The 20,668-nt window shown below is 58.8% G+C and overlaps 1 protein-coding gene and 1 pseudogene across 3 annotated transcripts in view; both read left to right on the plus strand.

Moving 5' to 3' along the window:
• Positions 1-20,668, plus strand: part of LOC149875521 (uncharacterized) — a 159,745-nt pseudogene that overhangs the window by 59,276 nt on the left and 79,801 nt on the right. The window contains exon 5 of the transcript XR_016443259.1: positions 16,639-16,873. The product of XR_016443259.1 is annotated as an uncharacterized LOC149875521 (transcript). The remainder of the gene's footprint in view (positions 1-16,638; positions 16,874-20,668) is intronic.
• LOC149875527 (uncharacterized) overlaps positions 1,403-20,668 on the plus strand; it is a 41,932-nt gene continuing 22,666 nt past the window's right edge. The window contains exon 1 of one of the 2 annotated variants that reach the window (XM_090030923.1): positions 1,403-1,548. The gene's annotated coding sequence lies outside the window, so the exon portion shown is untranslated. Of the gene's footprint in view, positions 1,549-8,550; positions 8,575-20,668 lie in introns of those variants that run through there. The other variant, XM_090030920.1, reaches the window with a different exon arrangement.

A 20,668-nucleotide genomic window follows, 5' to 3' on the forward strand; every position in this document is an offset into this window, starting at 1 on the left:
GCGTGTGGATGGATAGCCATGGGAAAGGGAAGCGGGCTTGGGAAGTGTTAGAAGGGAGAGTCAAGCAGACGGTGGGGTTGTGGAGCACCCGGCATTTATGCGCAAGGGGAAAGGTGCAAGTGATCAAACAGTGCCTGTTGCCAAAGATCTTGTACACGGCGATGGTGTACCCCCCGTCCTGGCTACAGGCCCGGCGGGTCCAGCGGGCATTATGCCTCTTCTTTTGGGGGGGGAAGACAGAGAAGGTGGCCAGGACAGAGTTATATAAGGAAGAGGGCTTGGGGGGATGGGCTCTCCCGAATATAGAGGTTTTTGTTTACGCGCACTTTCTGAAGATGGTCGTGAGGGAAGCGAGGGGCGCAGCGGGACCGGTTTCCAACCTGTGCGTTTTCTGGGGGGGAAGGCTCCTACAGAGGCTGGGACTGTTTGGGAGCGGGTGGCGGGGGGCGTGGGCTTGGCGGATGTCACTCCCTTATGCACGCCTCGGCTCCTTTGTGGCCAGGGAAGGCTTGGCAGGGTTAGGGCTGGAAGGGCTGGCGGATGCCAGGAAAGTCCTCAAGTTCCTCAGGGGGAAGCAGAGAATGGCCGATGTCGGGGAGTTGAGCACGGACAAAGTCCGCAGGGTGTGGAGAGGGTTGGTGGGGAAGGAATGGAAAGGGGAGCACGAGGAGCTGGCCTGGAGGGCCGTGAGAAACGCACTGCCAGTGCGACAAGTACTCTATCGATGGGGGCTCTCACGGTCCCCCAAGTGCCCAAGAGAACTTTGTGACGAACCCGAGTCCGTGGAGCATGTTTTGTGGGGCTGTTTTTATGCACAGAAGGTGTGGGGGAGGGCGGCGGTGTTTTTGAAGGAGACAGGGAGGGCAACGGGGATCACGAGTGAAAACGTGCTCTATGGTTTGACAGAGGGGACGGATGGGTCGTGGGGTGTGAGGGTGCTTGTCACATGTATTAAAGTAGCACTTTGGAAAGTGCGTTCCCTCCTAGCACTAAAGGGCTCGTGCTTTTCAACGGTAGAGTGTCTGCAATTAGCGATGCACGAGTTGTATTTCTATAGAGGTGGAGGAAAGCAGAGAACGCAAGGAGGGGATACAACGCCCTGGGAAGGGCTGGACTTCAGAGGGTTGTTTCAGCCCCGCGTAGGCATAGGGTAGACTACGGGACAGTCCTTGTTGTCAGAAAGAGTGGCTGGGGGATTTTCATTACCTTTCCGTGACATTATATAAGAAGCAAGGGTAAGCTGTTCACTGAGGGGAGTTTTCAGTAAATGGAATGACACATTGTTTATTATGTGGGTTTTTCTGTAATTTCTTGACATTGTCTTTTTATTAACTTTGTGAAGCCTCAGGTGGGGTCCTTTCTTCCCAATGTGTTTGATAGCGCCTGTTTTTCCCCCAGTGGATAAACTCTGCTTAACCACTGCCCAAGCAGGATATCGAGGCCCCGCCCCTGACTTAATCTGCCGCATCCAGCGAGGAGAGGTGGAGCTCTGGGACGGTGATGATGAGGACCGTGGGGAAATCTCGAGGTCGGAGGACCTGCGGCCAGGTGAGTTGTGGCTGTCTCCTCCACCCAGATCCCCTCTCCCAAATGCTCCGTGCCCAGGGTGAAAGGGAGCCTGGAAACTGCAGACCTCCCTGTGCTGCCATCCCCGGTGCTGACCTCAAAGAGCTTATGCTGTCGTGTGTGCAGACAGGTGTTGTTCCACGCCCTGAAATTCAAACTGTGGAAACGGTTACCAAGAGGATTGTTTTTGCCAAAGACCCCCAGTGTTTGACGTGGCCCCTTGCTGATTTCATATCCAGTGAACTCTAAGAGTAATTATTCCAAGTTTTGTCCCTGTAATACGACTCGAGAAGCGGCTCCATTAGATGTTACAGCAGAGACCTTTGGTGGTGCCGGCCTCGTGTCCTGCGCTGGGGGTGGGAGATGTTTGTTTCTGGCTTTCCCGCTGTTCACGTAGAAATTGCACGACCGTCCCCCCAACTCCCCAGAGTGAGAGCATGCACACAACACCCTCTTCCTTTGTTTGTCCACTGCTTCAATAACGTTCTCATGCCAAATTGCCTAATCCTGAAGTTCCTTACCAGCCGAACAGCTTTTCACCAGTGAAATAATCTTTTAATCTCTTCCATTACTCACCCTTCTCAAACTTTGGCATGACTGATATTTTTGAGGCCCAGGAGACCATACTCCAGGGATGTACCATTTTCTGTAGCCACTTTGCAGATATTCCAGAACCGATGCAGAAGTAGAGCTTACATTTCATTGTCTATCATACCTCCCAGCACAAACACATAGAGCAATAGCGGTGCACGAACACAGCCGAGCAAGTGACACAATTACTGTGTGAAGCTCAAAACTTCTGTGTACCAAGTGAATTTCTTGATGATTCACTGCTGGTCCACATCCTGGAAAACACAAAGACAAAAACGGGAAGGGCTTAACCCCTTTAAGTTAGTTCATGTCATGGGATCACTTTTCACACTGTGGCTGGCTTGGCCCTGGCCCTGGCCCTGCTGCAGCTCCTTCACCGATTCCCCTCTTTGCAGCTTCAGAGGCTGCTTTTTAGCAGTCTTTTCTGCTTCAAGTGACAGCTGCTGCAAGGTGTACCCTGGCACACACCTTTCCTCCTTGGCTTGCACCAGGGGCTTTCTGTTGGGGATGGCTCCCCCTATCCTTTTCCCAGCAAAGAGGAACCCCCAAGGCAGTGGGAGCCAAGGTGTGCAGGTGCTCTGCACTCACCTTTCTTGGTGTGGCAACAAGTGGCATTTTGTAGAGACTGCCGTGCCACAAGTAGCTCCACCTCACTAACCAGTCCCAGGAGGGTGTAGTTTTCAGGCCCTACACAGGAGTGATTTTTAGGCTTTTCTGCCCTGGTTATCTTCACCCCCTCATAGGCACAGTCTCTCATTTCTGGGATTTTTGCCTCCCCCAGCCCTTCTTGTTAGACAAGAGAGAGGCTGGGGCTGTCCCTGGTGTCGCCTGGTCTGGTTGACCTGGAGCACCGGACGTGTGTAATCGTGGGCTCGAGCTGCATGAAGTGGGTCAGTGGAGTGGGTGGGATTCAGAAGATTTCATGTTGTGGGGGGAAGTGAATCCCTCACTGTTTGCCCCAGAATCTGTCCTGTGTGGTTTCCTCTCTGGGGCCCCGAGTGCCACAAAGCCTGAGGCTCAGCCCAGCGTCCGTGTGCGGGTTCATGCCGAGGCCTTTGCCCCAGTGCAGATTCCTGTGGTGTGCAGGCTGCCTGGCATTCGTTAGCAGAGGAAAGCTCCATGGGCTCATTCCCTGCATCAGTCACTGCTCCAGAAACAGGTAGGAAGCTGATCGCTGCTCTCAATCCTCCCCTCCCAGAACATTTCTTGGAGGGGTAATGCATGAAACACGATGGGTTTTGCTACCAAGCAGTGTAAGGCAGTGCTCCCCACACACTCCTGACTGCTGACAAGCTCTAGAAATGCACCCCGAGGCTGTTCACCCCTACACCTAGATGTGTCTTTCAGGACTGCCAGTGATCAAGGGCAAGCATTGCAGATGGGTCTGACCAAAGCAGTGGGGCTTCTGGAGCGTGTCAGCCCAGTCAGGTGGGGGGCTCAGCACCATCTCCCCCTAGAAGCACCAGCGCTGTGAGATACAGCAGCCCTTGGAGAGCCTCATTTTTCCTTTTAGCAGATCCTCCTGCTCTCATCCTCAGCCTGTTAAAACATGAACCTATTCAGGTACAGTCCAAACGCACATGTCCCACGTGTTTCTTGGAGCAAGGCCTGAGGAGATGGGGCCGAGAGCTGGGCCAGCAACCTTGAGAGTCTTCCTCTTAACTCCACCGAGTAGGGAAGATGAGACGGGCACAGGGACCTGGCACTGCCTTAGCCCTGGCACTTGGGCCTTTGGCAGAAGACCTAGTTTTCTTGAGGAAAGACAAGTGCCAAGACCTGTCCTGCTCTGAGGCCCATTCCAGCAGAAGGCATACCAGTGCTTCCCCTTGGCAGCAGGGCAGGAACTAATCTGGTGTTTCTTCCTCCCATGCAGGACATGCCTGGTTGCTGAGCAAAACTGAGGAGCAGGCTTCTGAGGAAGGGCCTGGAAAGCTGGAGCCACCATGGGCTTCCCTGGGGAGTATGGGTGAGGTGGCTTCCCTTAGCCCAGCGATGGACCAATGGCTAAAGGGTCTGGGGATGCCCCAAAAGCAGGAGACTGTAGCAGTGAACACACTCCCATGTCTAGTTGGGCATGGGAGTGAAAAAGGGAAAGAAGCCATAAAAACCCCAAGGTGCAGGGACGAATATGTCATGCTGAGACACCTGAAGAGGCAGAAAGCAAAGGTCCACTGGAGAGAGACACTGCATGCAGACCAAGGCAGTGTGGGGGACCTCAGTGGGAAGCAGGAGCACACTACCAAGCCCAGGGGGAGAGGCCACCCCTGCCCTCAGTGCAGGAAACGTTTTAGCTGCCCCTCCCTCCTGGCTCTACACAAGAGAAGGCATGCTGGGGAGAAGCCCCATGTATGCGCCACGTGTGGGAAGAGCTTCACCTGCCTCTCGACCCTGGCTGCTCACCACCAGATCCATTCTGCGCAACTCCCCCACCGCTTCACCAAAAGGGGGAAGAGCTTTGTGCGCAGCTTGGAACTGCTCAAAACTCAGGAAGTGCACAGGAAGAAGTGTCAGTACCGCTGTGTCACATGTGGTACGACCTTCACCCATTTCTTCTCCTTGCTCAGCACCGGCGCATGCACTTGGGGAGGAAGACGCACCGCTGCACCGAGTGCAGGAAGAACTTCATCAGCTGGCAAGGCCTGTCCCAGCACCGGTGTGTGCGGAGGAGGCAGCAGCCACACTGCTGCACGAAGTGTGGGAAGAACTTCAGGCAGCCCTCCAGCCTGGCCAGGCACAGGTGCATGCACACAGGGGAGAAGCCGCATCAGTGCTCTGTGTGTGGGAAGAGCTTTCACCTCCCATTCCTCCCACCTGGCCAACCAGCATTCACACAGGGGAGAAGCCTTATCAGTGCTCTAAGTGTGGGAAGAGCTTCACCCAATCCTGCAACCTGGCCAGCCATCAGCGTGTCCACACAGGGGAGAAGCCATATCAGTGCTCTGTGTGTGGGAAGAGCTTCACCTGCTCCACCAGCCTGCCACGGCACCAGCGCACCCACACAGGGGAGAAGCCATATCAGTGCTCTGTGTGTGGGAAGAGCAATCCTCCAGCCTGGCCGCCATCAGCATGTCCATACAGGGGAGAAGCCATATCTGTGCTCTGTGTGTGGGAAGAGCTTCAGTAATGTCCGCAACCTGGAATGGCACCAGCGCATCCACACAGGGGAGAAGCCATATCAGTGCTCTGTGTGTGGGAAGAGCTTCAGTCATTCCTCCAGCCTGGCCGGCCATCAGCGTGTCCATACAACGGAGAAGCCATATCAGTGCTCTGTGTGTGGGAAGAGCTTCATGTCCGCAATGGAACGGCACCAGCGCATCCACCAGCCATATCAGTGCTTTGTGGTGGGAAGAGCCAGTCATTCCTCCAGCCTGGCCGGCCATCAGCGTGTCCATACAGGGGAGAAGCCATATCAGTGCTCTGTGTGTGGGAAGAGCTTCAGTCATCCAGCCTGGCCAAGCCATCAGCGTGTCCATACAGGGGAGAAGCCATATCAGTGCTCTGTGTGTGGGAAGAGCTTCAGTCATCAGCGTGTCCAGCGCGTGCACACAGGGGAGAAGCCATATCAGTGCTCTGAGTGTGGGAAGAGCTTCACCCATTCCTCCACCCTGGCCAGGCACCAGCGCATTCCACACAGGGGAGAAGCCATATCAGTGCTCTGAGTGTGGGAAGAGCTTCCGTTATTCCTCCCATCTGGCCCAGCACCAGCGCATGTCCACACAGGGGAGAAGCCATATCAGTGCTCTGTGTGTGGGAAGAGCTTCAGTCATTCCTCCAGCTGGCCTACCATCAGCGTGTCCACACAGGGGAGAAGCCATATCAGTGCTCTGTGTGTGGGAAGAGCTTCAGTCATTCCTCCAGCCTGGCCCGGCACCAGCGTGTCCATACAGGGGAGAAGCCATATCAGTGCTCTGTGTGTGGGAAGAGCTTCAGTTATTCCTCCCATCTGGCCCAGCACCGGCGCATTCACACAGGGGAGAAGCCATATCAGTGCTCTGAGTGTGGGAAGAGCTTCACTTGCTCCTCCGGCCTGGCCTACCACCAGGATGTCCACACAGGGGAGAAGCCATATCAGTGCTCTGTGTGTGGGAAGAGCTTCACCCGATCCTCCAGCCTGGCCAACCATCAGCGTGTCCACACAGGGTATAAGCCCTATCAGTGCTCTGACTTGGGAAGAGCTTCAGCCAATCCAGCAACCTGGCCAAGCATCAGCGTGTCCACACAGGGGAGAAGCCATAAAATGTTCTGAGTGCGGGAAGACTTTCAGCATCCTCTCCAGCTTGCTCCAGCACCAGCGCATTCACACAGGGGAGAAGCCACATCATTGCTTTTAGTGTGGGAAGAGCTTCACCTCCTCCTGCAGCCTGTGCTGAACACCAGTGCATCTGTACAGCGGAGAAGGTACATCGGTGCTCTGAGAATTGGAAAAACTTCACCCATCTCTCCCACCCATCCTGGAATCAGCCCATCCACACCCAGGAGCATCCCTAATTCTGCCAGCAGTGCAGAAAGGCCTTGGAGATGTCTGCGTGCTCAGCACCCACCAGTGGCTGCATTCAGACAAGCACCCTCATGCTGGAGGCCTGCGGAAGAGTTCCCCCAGGCTTTGTCTCTTGTAGGGTCCAGTGGGAGTCCAGAGCCCAGACTGCCGGCCCCCAAGGTATGGGGGATGGGGCTCAGAGGAAACACCTCAAGCAGAGGGCAGCCCCGGTGTGGGGGAAGGAGATGAGGAGGAGATGATCTTTGCATCGGCCTTGGAGCCTGTGCACTCCCCATCACGCTCTAAGAGGACTCCCAGGGGAAGAAGTGCCTTCACGCTAGGGTGCCCTCCCCCAGACAGTGTTTTCCTCTCTGAGAACCAGAAACTGATAACCGTTCCTATAAGCACAGTGTTTCCCGTTTCTTTAAGTAAACTGCCTGTGTGTCTGCGTGTGTCAGACCAGAGATTTCCTCCTGTTTGTTTCGCCAGGGTCGTATTTTTTTTCTCTCTCCGTCTTGAGTGCACATATGCCTGTAAACCGATAGAGTTCAAGAATTCTTTTGAAACAGGCAAGGGGGTGACCCCCCCGGCTGTAGGGGATTCGCCCTGTGAGCACGGTGCAGCCCTAAATACCGGAAGGCTGGCTCTGTCAGTTCTGATTCAACCACAACGCAAAGTTTGATTTCCTCCACACACCCCTGTGGTTGATCTCTGTGTCCTCTCCCGAGGTGTGCCATGGGAACAGACCCAGGCCCACAGCCCTTTCTGGGGCAGATCTCCCTGTGCCTTCCCAGCCCCTTCCCTTTCTAAGTGATTCACCACAATCCGGAGGTTGCTGGTAGCCCTTGGGAGCAGGAGGTGGTCTGATCTACCCACCCTGCTGCTGCCCGACTGGCCGCTCCCACCCGCTTCTGCCCTCTTCCCACAGCAGGACCCAGGGCTGGGGGAGCCAGCACCACGGGGTGAGCAACCCTGGGCGAGTGACGCAGAAGTGGCTGAATGGGTGCCCCGAGCCAGCCCCCCTCCCCTGTTCCTGCCCTCACCCACCACAGCCACCCGTCTGCAACGCAGGGGAAACTGGCAGCATGTATGCAACCGCTCTGACCGTGTACGATTAGCGCGTGCCCCCCGGGAAGGGGTGTTGGACCTGTGACACCACACGGCCGTGCCCTCGCGGCCCCCCGCGGCACTGCGGCGGCGCTCCCGGCGGGTGGGGGGGGGGGGACACTGCCCGGCTCCCCCGCGGGCTGCGGGCGGGTGCGGGAGCCCGGACGAGATCTGGCGGCCACAACCGCGTCGGTCCCGCGGCGCCGGCGGCGCTCTCGGCCGGGAGCCGGAGCCGGGATGCCATTGGCCGCCCCGCCGTGCATGCCCGCCCTCCTGGGAAGTAGCAGGCGCCGATTGGCTGCTGCGGGCCGAGGGGCGTGGTCGCGCGCGCAGGTGCCCGCGCCGCCCCCTGGCCTGTCGCCGCTGCTGCAGGTGTCCGGCTCCGCTCCCGCGGCCCCCGCGATGCGGCTGCTCCGCGCCTCGCCCCGCCCCGGCCCCGGCCCCACCCCGCCCAGTCAGGGCGGGGCCGGGTTGGCGGGGGGTGCGGCCTGGAGCTGTCCCAGCGGGCCGACGGGGCGGAGCCGACAGGTGCCCCGCCCCCGGGAGCGCGCCGGCGGGTCGGCGGCAGCGCCTGCAGCGGGGGCGGGGCGCGCCCGGCGCCAGCCAGGGGTGGGGCGGAGGGGGCCGCACGGGCGGGGCCGACATGTGCCCCGCCCCCGGGAGCGCCAGGGCCCGGGCAGCTCCGCTCCCCGCGGCGGAAAGTGCGGCGGGGCGGCCCCGACGGGGGCCCACCATCTCCTCTCCCCGCCGCCACTGCAGGGGCCTGGCGCGCGGCCCGCGGGGTGTCATCCAGCCCGGTCCCCTGCCGCGCGGCTGCAGCCAGCCGGGCCGGGGTGAGTGTGAGCACGCGCGTGTGAGCAGGAGGCGGTGGGGAGGCCCCAAGGGCGTGGGGGAGGGGTGCCCATCAGCAGCTGGCGGTGGGGAGCCGGGCGGGCGTGGCGCTGGCTCGTGTCCGGGGGTCGTGGCACAAGGTTTGGGCGATTTGGCCTGAGAGCAGGACATTTCCAAAGGTAATAATGAAAGGGCCCTTCCCCCACCGCTCCTCAGCTGTGGGTCAGGCTGAGAGTGCTGCTCGGCTTCCCCAGCCCCGGAGGAACCTTCCCCTGCTCCAAAGGCCTGTGGCCCTGCTGGGGAGATCAGCCCACATCTGCGTGCGTGTGTCTACGCGTGCAATTAATGCACACAAATAAACTCGTGCTTCTTGATCTGGCACAGGCCGGCTAGGCGCTGCGAGCGTATCAGCCGCTAGGCAGCTGGGTTCGGGATCGAGGAGGCGAGTCGGGAGTGAAGCAAAGGCAAATTCACTGCTGGCTCACGCGTCCAACAGCTAACGGACAGGCTAATGCGACAAACAGGTAGCAGAGCACTACAGAGCCAGCAGTGAATGATAATGTCGTGGTAAAACACGTGGAGGCTTTCGGGTCAGGTGAGGAGAAGCTTTTCTTCCGAGCTCCAGCTGCGGAGAGAGCTCAGGGCAGCAGGGATGCACCAAGCGCTCCAGAGAGATCTCTCCCTTCACGCACCGTCGTCCAGTCCGTGTGCTTTTGAACAGCCGTTACACAGGACGTGATTGCAGTCAGTTTTCCCGAGCAAGCAGTCAGAGATGAGAAACCCATTTTCTGTTGTCTCAAAAGCAAGGGACACATGCTTCTCTGCTGTCTCAAGGCTGCGGTTATGGGTGCAGCGGATCGCTTGGGAATACAAGGCACAAACATTTCCTTCTGTCTTTGCTGGCTCTGCATGTTAGAGAAGTCCCCACTTAACTGTCATGGCCATTGTTGTATATGAATCTTGTAGGACTAAAGCAAGGCCTTGTAGTGCTAAAGTGAGGCCCTTTCCTTTTCCTTTCGCCTCCATTCCACGAGAGCGGACACAGCACTTAGGAGAGGGCTGGGAGAGGAGAGGTGCAGCGTAAGTGCTACTGATACAATATGAAACTAGCTGAATCCTGAACAGTTCTTTGTCAACAGAGGAACCTTGAGAGCAGTACAAGGACTGTTTTTGTGAGATAAGACACATCTTGGCAAGAACACATGGAGCATGCAGTCATGAGAGTCAGACTTCGGTGTTCAGAGTCAGACGAAGAGTTCCCACGTGGGGTTGGCAACTTACCGGCAGTCCCTCTAGGCCAGGTGTGCGCCAAGTTGTTCCAGCGAAGTCAGGCATCCCTGATCAACGCTGTCCGAGGGGTCACCGGGAAGGTCCCTAGGTCAGGATCTGGTCCTTGCTGACATTGGGAGTCCGGGGTCCAGGCTTGGTACAGCGATGGTCCTTCTGTCCCGTGCTTCGTGCTGGTCCCTTGACATACGTGCTCCTTTGTGCCTTATCTTATGCTACTGTGTTAGCTCAGAGCCATTTATGATCTTGCCCGACAGCTGTTACCCTATGTATGGGATTAGAAGGTGTCAGAAATTATCATAAAAGATTACTGCCCAAACCTGAACTCGCCCAGTACTCAAATCACACCACATCACTTTGTGGTTTGAGAGTAACATTTATTCTCCCTCAGTTCAACCCAGCTGGCTACTTCCTTTTTGGAATTTGTGGACTGTGTCGATCGTATCTTGTGGTCAGGTTTGTTATTTCTGGTCACCTTTAAGCAAGAACCCTTGGGTGAGCTAAAGTTTCCGGTTCTGTTTTCTAGTTCCACTTTTCGGGGCCCAGTTAGTGTTATGATGGGTACAGACAGTTAATTTTAACATTGCGGTTTTACTTGCGACAGACAAGGTACAATTTGCGGGTTGCAATCTTACAAGCTTTGCCTTGGCTAATATCAACTGTCAGACTACTGTGAGGTGTCTCCAGGAAGCAGGTATTATTTGCTATAATTTGCTCATGAACCCCTTTGGTTCTGGCCGTCACATTGCTCCAGAGTCTTTTGCTCGTGGGCACGCCATTTGAACGTGCGCCCTGGAGCAACGACTCCGAGGAATATTGCTCCGGACTTTCTACGTGCACAGCACATCCGGCTGCTGTGACGGGGTTGCAGTGCGCTGCAGAGGGGTGGCTGGGGCACATAGGGCTAGCTGGCACCTGGCCGCAGCACTGTGTTGTTACCCGTGAAAAAATCTGGAGCAGAGTGGCGCTTGGCTGCTCCAGTGCTGATTTATTTTCTGCGCCCTAAAAGGGGCACACATGTAGATGCAGAGACGTTTCCTGCGGAAGTAGTGAAGCAGCTCTGCAGTACATTTTATGTAGTGTGCCCTATGGGAGAAAACTGGGCCCTTGATGGCCCCCTCCCAGAGGGGCAGAGGGCTGTGGCTGGGCGGGGGCTGTCGTGGGCTCTGAGGGCAGGTCTGTGGTGCCCGAGGGGCAGGAAGCTTTTCCCCGGCCTCCCACCTCCACCTGGGCCCCGGGGTCTGCCCCAGTGGTGACGGGACAAACAGATCCAGCAAACCCTCATCCCCAGACAACGAGCTCCTTTCCAGGCCACGAGATTCAAGACGCCTGCAGACATGGATGATTTTCCCATGTCCCCTAGGGCCCAAGGGGAAACTGTGTCAGAGCCCGGGGGGGCAGTTGGCTGTTGCCCTTCCCCTCGGGTAACCGCTGGGGGGACACGAAACGCAGGCCTGTATGCGGGGGCAGGGGTGACTTGTGGTGGCCAGAACCAGAGGGGTCACTATGCTGAGCAAGAAAGATGTGCTCTTGGAGACATTCAGGCAATAGTCTAAGCAGGTAAGATTAGCTAATGCAAAGCCTGCGAGTTTACAGTCCGCAAGTGGAATTTGTCTGTCACAATTGAACCAAAGTGTTGACTCCCCCTGTTTACGCTGATCGTAGAAGTCGGGCCGACGGGACCCTGTAGATGGTCAGGTCTGACCCCCCGCTTGGGCGGGAGAAAGGACTGGACTCAGATGAGTCCGGCCAGGTAGGCATCAAGCCTCTTCTTAAAGCCCCCCAGGGTAGGAGCCAGCACCACTTCCCTAGGAAGTTGGCTCCAGGTCCAGCCGCCCTGACCGTGAAGTAGTTCCTGCAGATGTCTAATCTAAACCTCCTCTCCAACAACTTGTGGCCGTTATTACTCGTTATGCCAGGGGTGCTCTCAAGGTTTCTCCCAAACCCTTCTGGTCCCCGTAGTGAGTTTATAGACGGTCACCAGGTCCCCCTCGGCCTTCTCTTGCGGAGGCTGAACAGGTTCAGGTCCCGTCGCCTCTCCTCGTAGGGCCTGCCCTGCTGCCCCCGACCATGCGAGTGGCCTCCTCTGGCCCCTCTCCATGCCGTCCACGTCCCTCCTGCAGTGCGGCGCCCAGAGCCGGACGCAGTCCTCCCGCTGCGGCCTGACCAGCGCCGCACAGAGGGGGAGGATCACCTCCCTGGCCCTGCTGGAGGTGCAGCTGTGCATGCAGGACAAGGTGCGGTTAGCCCTGCCCACCGTGACCTCGCATTGTCATCCCGTGTTCATCTTGGAGTCAGTAATGTCTCCAGGATCCCTTTCTGCCTCCGTGCTCTCAAGTCGGAGTTTCCCACCTTATAAGTGTGCTGCTGGTTACTACGGCGCAAGTGTCAGTTTGAAAGGGCCCACCAAACAGGGAAAAAAAGCTCAGTTAGGCTCCGGAGCGGTGAGAGACGCGCGGGTGAAGCCCGCTGCGCCCCCGCTCCCCCGAAGCCCCCCAGACACCCCCTCAGCAGCCGCAGAGCCCCCTGCCGACCCCCAGCACGGCCGGAGATGAGCGGGCTCGTGGTGGGAAGGGGTTAACTCCTCAGTCCCTGGGAGGAGGCGGCTGTGTGAGCCGGGTCAAGCCCCCGCCCAGGCCCCTACTTGGCCCAGCCCCCCAGGGAACAGGCTGCGCAAACAGGCGCTCGAGTTAGCGCGGAGTTTGCGCGGGAGAGGGCGTGGGAGGGCACGAGACCCTGCCTGCGACCCCCCCCAGGGGAGACAGCCCCAGCCGTAGCCAGCCTACCAGAGGCATGACACGGATGGGCACGCGCCGCACCCCGAGGGTCCCCTCGGGCTCTGCGGCCCCCCATTGGGCACCTCAAAGACGGCCGCCCAGACGGAGCCCTGGTCCCGGGCTCCACGCACGCGGAGCCCCTGGCTCTCGGCTGCGGGGGCTGCCTGTCCCTTTTCCAGGCTCTGGGGCCCGGGAGCATGGCCACCTCCCCGTGCGGGGTCTGCTCCCTACTGGGGTCTCTGGACTCCTACTGCCAGGCCCTTCTCCCCGGGGAGCCGCAGGGGAGAGCACCGTCTCCCTTCGCGACTAAGGAGGACTCTGGGACCTCCCGCTCTGCCCAGTCAGGGGCATGGACCGAGGTGGTCAAGGGCCCCAAGGCCCGCCGCACCAAAGCCCCCCCTCGCCGGAGCATAGCAACAAGTTCGCACCTCTTGCAGCCCCGGCAGAGCCTGCGCAGTTGCCGGCTCCCGCAGGCAACCCAGGCTCGACCGCAGCTACTGGCCCCGCTCTCCCCAAGACAAAGCGAAAGGTGTTTGTTGTGGGAGACCCCGTCCTGCGGGCACTGAGGGGGCAATCTGCCGCCCCGACCCCTTAGCCCGGGAAGTCTGCTGCTTCCCGGGGGCCCGCATCCGAGACATTGCGGAGAGGATCCCGCAGCTCCTCCGGCCCACAGACCCCTACCCCATGCTCCTTATTCACGTGGGCACCAATGACACGGCTCGGAGCACCCCCAGCCGGGTCATGAGGCGCTACAGGGAGTTGGGAACGGGGCTTAGGGGTCTGGGAGCTCAGGTGGTGTTTTCGTCGATCCTCCCAGGCTCGGGCTATGGGCTGAGGAGGGAGAGGAGGATCCATGTAGTCAACCAAAGCCTGCGGCGCTGGTGTCATCGGGAAGGCTTTGGCTTCCACGACCACAGCCTGCTCTTTGGCGAGAGAGGCAGCGAGCTGCTGGGAAGAGATGGCCTCCACCTCTCTCCCCTGGGGAGGAGGCTCTTCTCAGCCAGGCTGGCTGACCTGCTCCACCGGGCTTTAAACTAAGCCCGCTGGGGGACGGGGGGACTACTGCCACTGCTGGCCCGCTGAACGGCCCTTGCAAAGCCAGCGGACCAAGGCACTTAAGGGGGCACTTAAGGGAGCCCACCCCTGCCCCAGCCCTGGCACAATCTGTGGGCAAGGCAAGAGCCCCCAAGGGCACACTTGCCTGCCTGTACACTAATGCCAGGAGCCTGGGCAACAAGCAGGACGAGCTCGTCCTCCTGCTCAGTGCAAAGAAATATGATGTCATTGGGATAACGGAGACCTGGTGGGACTCCACCCATGACTGGACCACGGGTATCGAGGGCTATACCCTGTACAGGAGGGATCGTGTTGACAAAAGTGGCGGGGGTTTCATAGATTTCATAGACATGAGGGCTGGAAGGGACCTCGGGAGATCATCGAGTCCAGCCCCTGCCCAAAGGGCAGGAAGTCAGCTGGGGTCATAGGATCCCAGCAAGATAAGCATCCAATTTACTCTTGAAGGTGTTCAATGTAGGTGCTTGAACCACCTCCGCTGGCAGACTGTTCCAGACCTTGGGGGCTCGGACAGTAAAGAAATTCTTTCTTATGTCCAGCCTGAAACGGTCTTGCAGGAGTTTGTGACCGTTCGACCTCGTCATCCCTTGGGGCGCTCTGGTGAACAGACGTTCCCCCAGATCCTGGTGGTCACCCCTGAGAAACTTATAGGTGGCCATCAGATCACCCCTGAGCCTGCGCTTTTCCAGGCTAAAGAGTCCCATGGCTCTCAGCCTGTCATCGTAAGATCTGTTTTCCTGACCTCTGATCATGCGCGTGGCTCTCCTCTGGACTCTCTCAAGCTTCTCCACATCCTTTTTGAATTGTGGAGCCCAAAACTGGACGCAGTACTCCAGCTGCGGCCTCACCAAGGCCGAGTACAAGGGGAGAATGACGTCCCGGGATTTGCTCGAGAAGCATCTATGGATGCACGCCAGCATTTTGGTCGCTTTACTAGCCGCAGCATCGCATTGCAGGCTCATGTTCATCTTGTGGTCAATGATGACCCCCAAGTCTTTTTCTTCTGTAGTGCTAACCAACGTAGCACTGCCGAGCCTATAAGGGTGCTGCAGGTTTTTCCTCCCAAGGTGGAGAACCTTGCATTTTTCGGTGTTAAACACCATGAGGTTCTCGTCTGCCCATTTGCTGAGCTTGTCCAGGTCAGCCTGGATCACCCGCCTATCTTCTGGCATGGATGCTTTGCCCCAAAGTTTGGTGTCATCGGCGAACTTGGCCAGTCCACTCCTGACTCCAATGTCCACATCGTTAATGAAGATGTTGAACAGGATGGGTCCCAGGACAGAGCCTTGAGGGACCCCACTGGTCACAGGGCACCACTATGAGTGACTGCCATCAATCACAACCCTCTGGGTCCGACCACGAAGCCAATTTCCCAGCCAGCGGATAGTGGTGGAGCCAAGGCCACAACTGGCCAGTTTGGCCAAGAGGTGATCATGGGATACCAGATCAAAAGCTTTTTTGAAGTCAAGATATATGACATCAATCTCTTCTCCCTTGTCCAGGTGATAGGTCACCTGGTCATAGAAGGAAATGAGATTGGTCAAACAAGACCTACCCGCAACAAACCCGTGCTGGCTGTCCCTTAGGATGTTAGCCTGGGCCAGTCCATCAAGGATGGCCTCCTTAATAAACTTTTCTAAGATCTTCCCCAGGATAGAAGTCAGGCTAATGGGCCTGTAGTTAGCCGGATCCACTCTCCTCCCTTTCTTGAAGATCGGCACCACATTGGCCTTCTTCCAGTCTTCGGGCACTACACCAGAGCGCCAGGAGTTTTCAAAGACCCGTGCCAGGGGCTGGGCTATGACGCTCGCCAGCTCCTTTAGTGCCCTGGGGTGCAGGTTGTCAGGGCCGGCTGACTTGAAGGTATCCAGCTTCTCAAGGTGTTCCTTCACGAGGTCAGCATTGATGGAGGGTAGGGGATCCCCCTCACCCAGATTTCCCTGTCCCATAGCAGGCATGGGCATCCCGTGTGACTGATGAAAGACTGATGCAAAGTACCTATTTAATAGGTTGGCTTTTTCCTGGGCATCAGTTGTCAGTTGATGCCCACCCCGCAGGACCTGCGTGGCACTCCACCATCCCTGCCCCCTGCCCAACTCCTCCCCTCCCCTTGGGGCCTCCATCCACCCCACTCTGCCCCCCAAGACCTTTTCCACCCCCCCCCCAACACATACCTGCAGGGACCTGCTCTCTGGCCTTTCCCGCTGTATTCATGGCCGGGTGCTTGTGTGCGCGCGTGCGAGTGGCAGAGGGAGATTTAGGCTAGATATCAGGACACGCTACTTCACGGTCAGGGCGGCTAGGGTCTGGACCCAACTTCCAAGAGAAGTGGTGCTGGCTTCCTACCCTGGGGGGCTTTAAGAGGAGGCTGGATGAACACCTTGCCGGGGTTGTTTGACCCCAGTACTCTTCCTGCCGTGGCAGGGAGTTGGACTTAGGGTCGGAAGGGACCTGAGCAGACCATCAACTATAAACCTATCAGTTCCCTGGTGCCCCCTGCATCCCGCTCGCATCATCCCCGTGCACACCTGAACCTGCCTGCATGCGTCGGGAAAGCACGGTTTCCCGATCCCTCTAGACACTGTGAATTTGGGACAAATGCTGTCCCGGGTCATGCAGCCCAGGACTGGGATTTGAGGTTCCTATTTGGGCACTGTCCCACCCAGTCAGAGCGGAGGTCACCCTGACTGCAGGGCTGGGAGAGGAGGGAGCAGCCGTTGGGCTGGGGAAGGGGTGGAGAGCTGCGGCTGTGCCATTTCTCCAGCCAGCCCGGTGCCCGCGTGCTGTGCTGGAGCTAGAGGGGAGTGAGGACGGCTCCGAGTTGTGGTGGGCGGGAGCATCAGCGCTGGGCAGACCTCGGGCCGGGGCAGGGTTACGGTCCCGTGTGTCGGATCCAGGGCCAGATTTCCACTGTCTCCTTTCCCACAGGTGTTTGTGGAGACCGGACACTGCCCACAGGTGCCGTGCACGAGTGCAGAGAGAGTGAGAGCCCAGGCCCGCGGCCGGTGAGATCCCTCCCGGGGAGACGTGGCTGCTGCACTGCAGCCTGTGGCAGCCGTGGGCCTTCCCTTCCCGGCAGGAGCTGGAGGAGCAGGACCCGGCTAGGTCGAGCCGCTCGCAACGGTTCCTGACGTGCATCCAGGACCTACACCTCATGCAGGAGGTACTTGTCCCCACGAGGGAAATGCCATCCTGGATCTGGTGTTAGCCTCTGGGGATGACCTGGTGGGGGAGGTGCTAGTACAAGGGAGGCTAGGGGACAGTGATCGTGAAGTGATCCAGTTTGCTATTCAGAGAAGGGCAGCGAGGGTAATTAGCACAGCGGAAATGCTTGACATTAGGAAAGCCAACTTTGATGAGCTCAGGGCAGTAGTCAGGGTGGCACTCGGGGCCCGGGGTAGCTAGTCTGGGGGTCCAGGAAAGGTGGTCCTTCCTCAAGGAGGATATCCTTGGGGTGCAGCAGGAAGCATTTCCTCTGCGCAGGAAGGTGGGAAAAGGGCCCAAGAAACCTCTATGGCTGAGCGTGGATATCCAGGCTGGCCTGAGGGCAAAGAAAAAAGCGTACTGGCGGTGGAAGCAGGGGCAGGGACCCAGGAGGAGTACACCTCCCTGCCCCGAGCTTGTAGGGATTTGGTGAGGAAGGCGAAAGCAGCACTGGAGCTTAGATTAGCTTCTGGGATCAAGGATAACAAAAAGTCCCTCTTCAAGTATATAGGTAGCAAGAAGAAGCCTTACGGTAACATTGGACCTCTATGGGGGGGGCAGGGCAGGGCAGTGGTGACGGACGCGCGAGAGAAGGCCGAACTCTCCAACAAGGTCTTTGCCTCCGTGTCCCTGTCCGCTGACAACGGGGCGCTCTCGGGTGACAGCGTAGAGAGGCCGGGAAGGCTGCGAGCCCCCGACTGCTAGTTCAGACCTAGTTAAGGATTACCTGGAGGGCTTAGATGTGTCCAAGTCGGCGGGCCCGGATGACCGTCATCCGCGGGTGCTGAGGGAATTGGCTGGTGTCATCGCGGAGCCGTTGGCACGGCTGTTCGAGGACTCCTGGTGCTGGGGCCAAGTCCCTGAGGACTGGAAAAGGGCCAGTGTGGTCCCTGTTTTCAGGAAGGGGAGGAAGGAAGAGCCTGGCAACTACAGGCCAGTCAGCCTCACTTCTGTCCTGGGGAAGGTCTTTGAAATGTATCAATTTTTGGGCAGGGGGCTGGACTCGATGATCTCCCAAGGTCCCTTCCAGCCCTGATGTCTATGAAATCTATGAAAGGGCCACATTTGTGAGAGCCCTGCAGGGGAAGGGATGTTGAGGGGTCACCAGCACGGGTTCGTGCCAGGCCGATCCTGCCTGACCAACCTGGTCTCTTCCTATGACCAGGGAACAAAGAGCTTAGAGGGGAAGGAGGAAGTCCGTGTCGTCTTCTTGGACTCCCAGAAGGCTTCGACACCGTGTCCCCCCCAATTCTGGTGGGCAAGCTGAGGGGCTGCGGCATTGCCAAATGCACGGTCACACGGGTGGCAGACTGGCTCCAGGGGCGCACCCAGAGGTGGGGGGGACGGGTCGATGTCGACCTGGGGGGTGTGGGCAGCCGAGTCCCCCAGGGCTCGGTCCTTGGGCCGGTGGTGTTCAACATCATCAGCGACCTGGATGAGGGGGTGGAGAGCACCCCGCTCAAGTTCACTGATGACACCAAGCTGGGGGGTAAAGTGAATACCCCGGCAGGCAGGGACCGCGTCCAGGCAGAGCTGGATAGGTTGGAGAAGTGGGCGGATCTGAACAGGATGCGGTTCGACAAGGTCAAGTGCAGGGTGCTGCACCTGGGGAGAGGGAGCCAGCATTACGGCTATAGGTTCGGGGCTGCCCCTCTCGGCAGCACAGAGGCAGAGAGGGATCTTGGAGTCAGGACTGACTCCAGGATGAATGTGAGTCGCCAACGCGACGAAGCAATAGGCAGAGCCGACCGCACCCTGTCCTGCAGCAACAGCGGCATCACTGACAGGGCCAGAGAGGTCTTGCTCCCCCTCGTGCGGCGCCGGTCAGGCCGCGGCTGGAGTCCTGTGTCCACTACTGGGCACCGCACTTCGGGGGGACGTGGGGAACCTGGAGAGGGTACACACGAGGCCACTCGTATGGTTGGGGCCTCCGTGGCCAGCCCTATGAGGAGAGGCTGAGGGACCCGAATCTCTTCAGTCTCCGCAAGAGGAGACTGAGGGGGATCTTGTGGCTGCTACAGCCTTCTCAGGGGCCAGCAGCAGGGACTCGGGGACAGTCTGTTCCCCAGGGCCCCCTTGGGGTCACCAGGAACAGTGGCCACAAGCTGAGGGAGGAGAGGTTGAGGTTGGATATTAGGAAGAACGACTTCACGGTAAGGGTGGCCAGAGCCTGGAACAGGCCCCCAGAGAGGGGGTGCTCTCCCCTTCCCCGGGGATCTTCCAGAGGAGACTGGACAGGCACCTGGCTGGGGTCTTGTGACCCCTCCACCCCCAGTGCGCCTTCCTGCCCACGGCGGGGGTCGGACTCGATGATCTGTCTGGGTCCCTTCCCACTCGGCGATTCTGTGACTCTGTGTGATCGGTGCGTGTGGAGGTCGAGGAGGTGTCCTCAGACAAGATGCAGCCCCCTGGGGCCCTGCCCGAGCCTGGTGGCTCCTGGGTGCGGCACCCGAAGGCCCGTGGTGAGGACAGGCCTCTGGAGGAGGCAGGAGATCGGGAAACCCCAGGGCCCGAGGACGAGCTGCCTCACGTCGCCGAAGAGGAGCCCCCGCCCAGCCCGGAGCCAGGTCCTCACCAGCCTTTTTGATGTACAAGGTTAACCTGGGCTCAACACCCAAAGAGTAGCAGTTACCTCCCCACACCTCTGCCATTATTAGTGTTGGCTCCTGGGTTTAGGCAAGCTTATTTTGGGGGACAACTAAGTAGAAAACAGAGATGGGAGTGGGGTCACAGGCTCCAGACAGGTGCTGCAAGGGGGGACAGCGAGCGGAGCGGACAGTAGCCGGTGGCTCCTGAACGAGTGCAAGCAGCCAGGGGCAGGTGAGGTGCGGGATGAAGTCCTGGCGTGCAGTTAGGAGCCTGAGTGCCTGTGCTGGGGTTGGGGCGAGCGGCTCCAATGCCTGCCCCTGCCCGGGACAGGGGCCGCAAGGTGTGTAGCTGTGTGGCTGGGGTGGGGCAGGGCTCTGGTCCCCGGGGGGTGGTCCCAGGCCCAGGCTGTTTCTCACTGCCTGCGCCGCTCCTCTCAGAAAGATGCTTCATGTGACTGGCTCTTGCCGTGCTGCCACAGTCACAACCAGGGATCGAATTGCTGTTCTCAGGTCGGTCGTTGTAATAATATCAATCAATAAGAGGCTGGTGCCGGTGATGCGGACATGAGAGTCCCCAGTGGCCTCTGGCTGGTCCGAGTGCAGTTAGCCCAGGCCTCCATCCTGCTGCAGGTCCCCGGGACAGGGGAGACCTGGGACCTGTCGGGCCTGTGGAGGGTCCCCAGGTGCGTGCCCCGGACCAGACCCTTCCCCGGGCGAGGTGAGGAGCGGTGGGTCTCCCCTTTCCAGGGGCAGGAGGCCCGCCCCCCAGCGTAGAAATCTCTCTGCCAGAACAGTTTGATGGGTCCGTGCTCCAGCGGGTCGGTGGCTCTTGTTCTCCTGGTGCCCTGGAAGCATTTCACGCATCATGGAGGAGACTGATCCTCCTTTTCGCGCCCACTCTGCCCCAACATGTGCACATGACCCAGCACCAGCACCCTTCCAGATCCTTTCCCAGGGAGTGATGCCACGATGCCGTGATCACCACGGGCGCTGGGGCAGTTCTAGAGGCTCATCTCCAGCCTCTTGCCTGTGGGACACCGAGTCTCCTCCCCCCCTCTTCCACACACTGCAGCCTCCAGCTCCCTTCATCCCAGGCCAGGCCAGGAGACGAGCAGGGCTTTCCCCGTGCCACCACCCCAGGGCTAACCTCTGCACTCTCTTACCCA

The sequence above is a fragment of the Crocodylus siamensis genome, chromosome 1, assembly GCF_052110815.1.
Source record: "Crocodylus siamensis isolate JL-2025a chromosome 1, ASM5211081v1, whole genome shotgun sequence".
Classification (NCBI taxonomy): domain Eukaryota; kingdom Metazoa; phylum Chordata; order Crocodylia; family Crocodylidae; genus Crocodylus; species Crocodylus siamensis.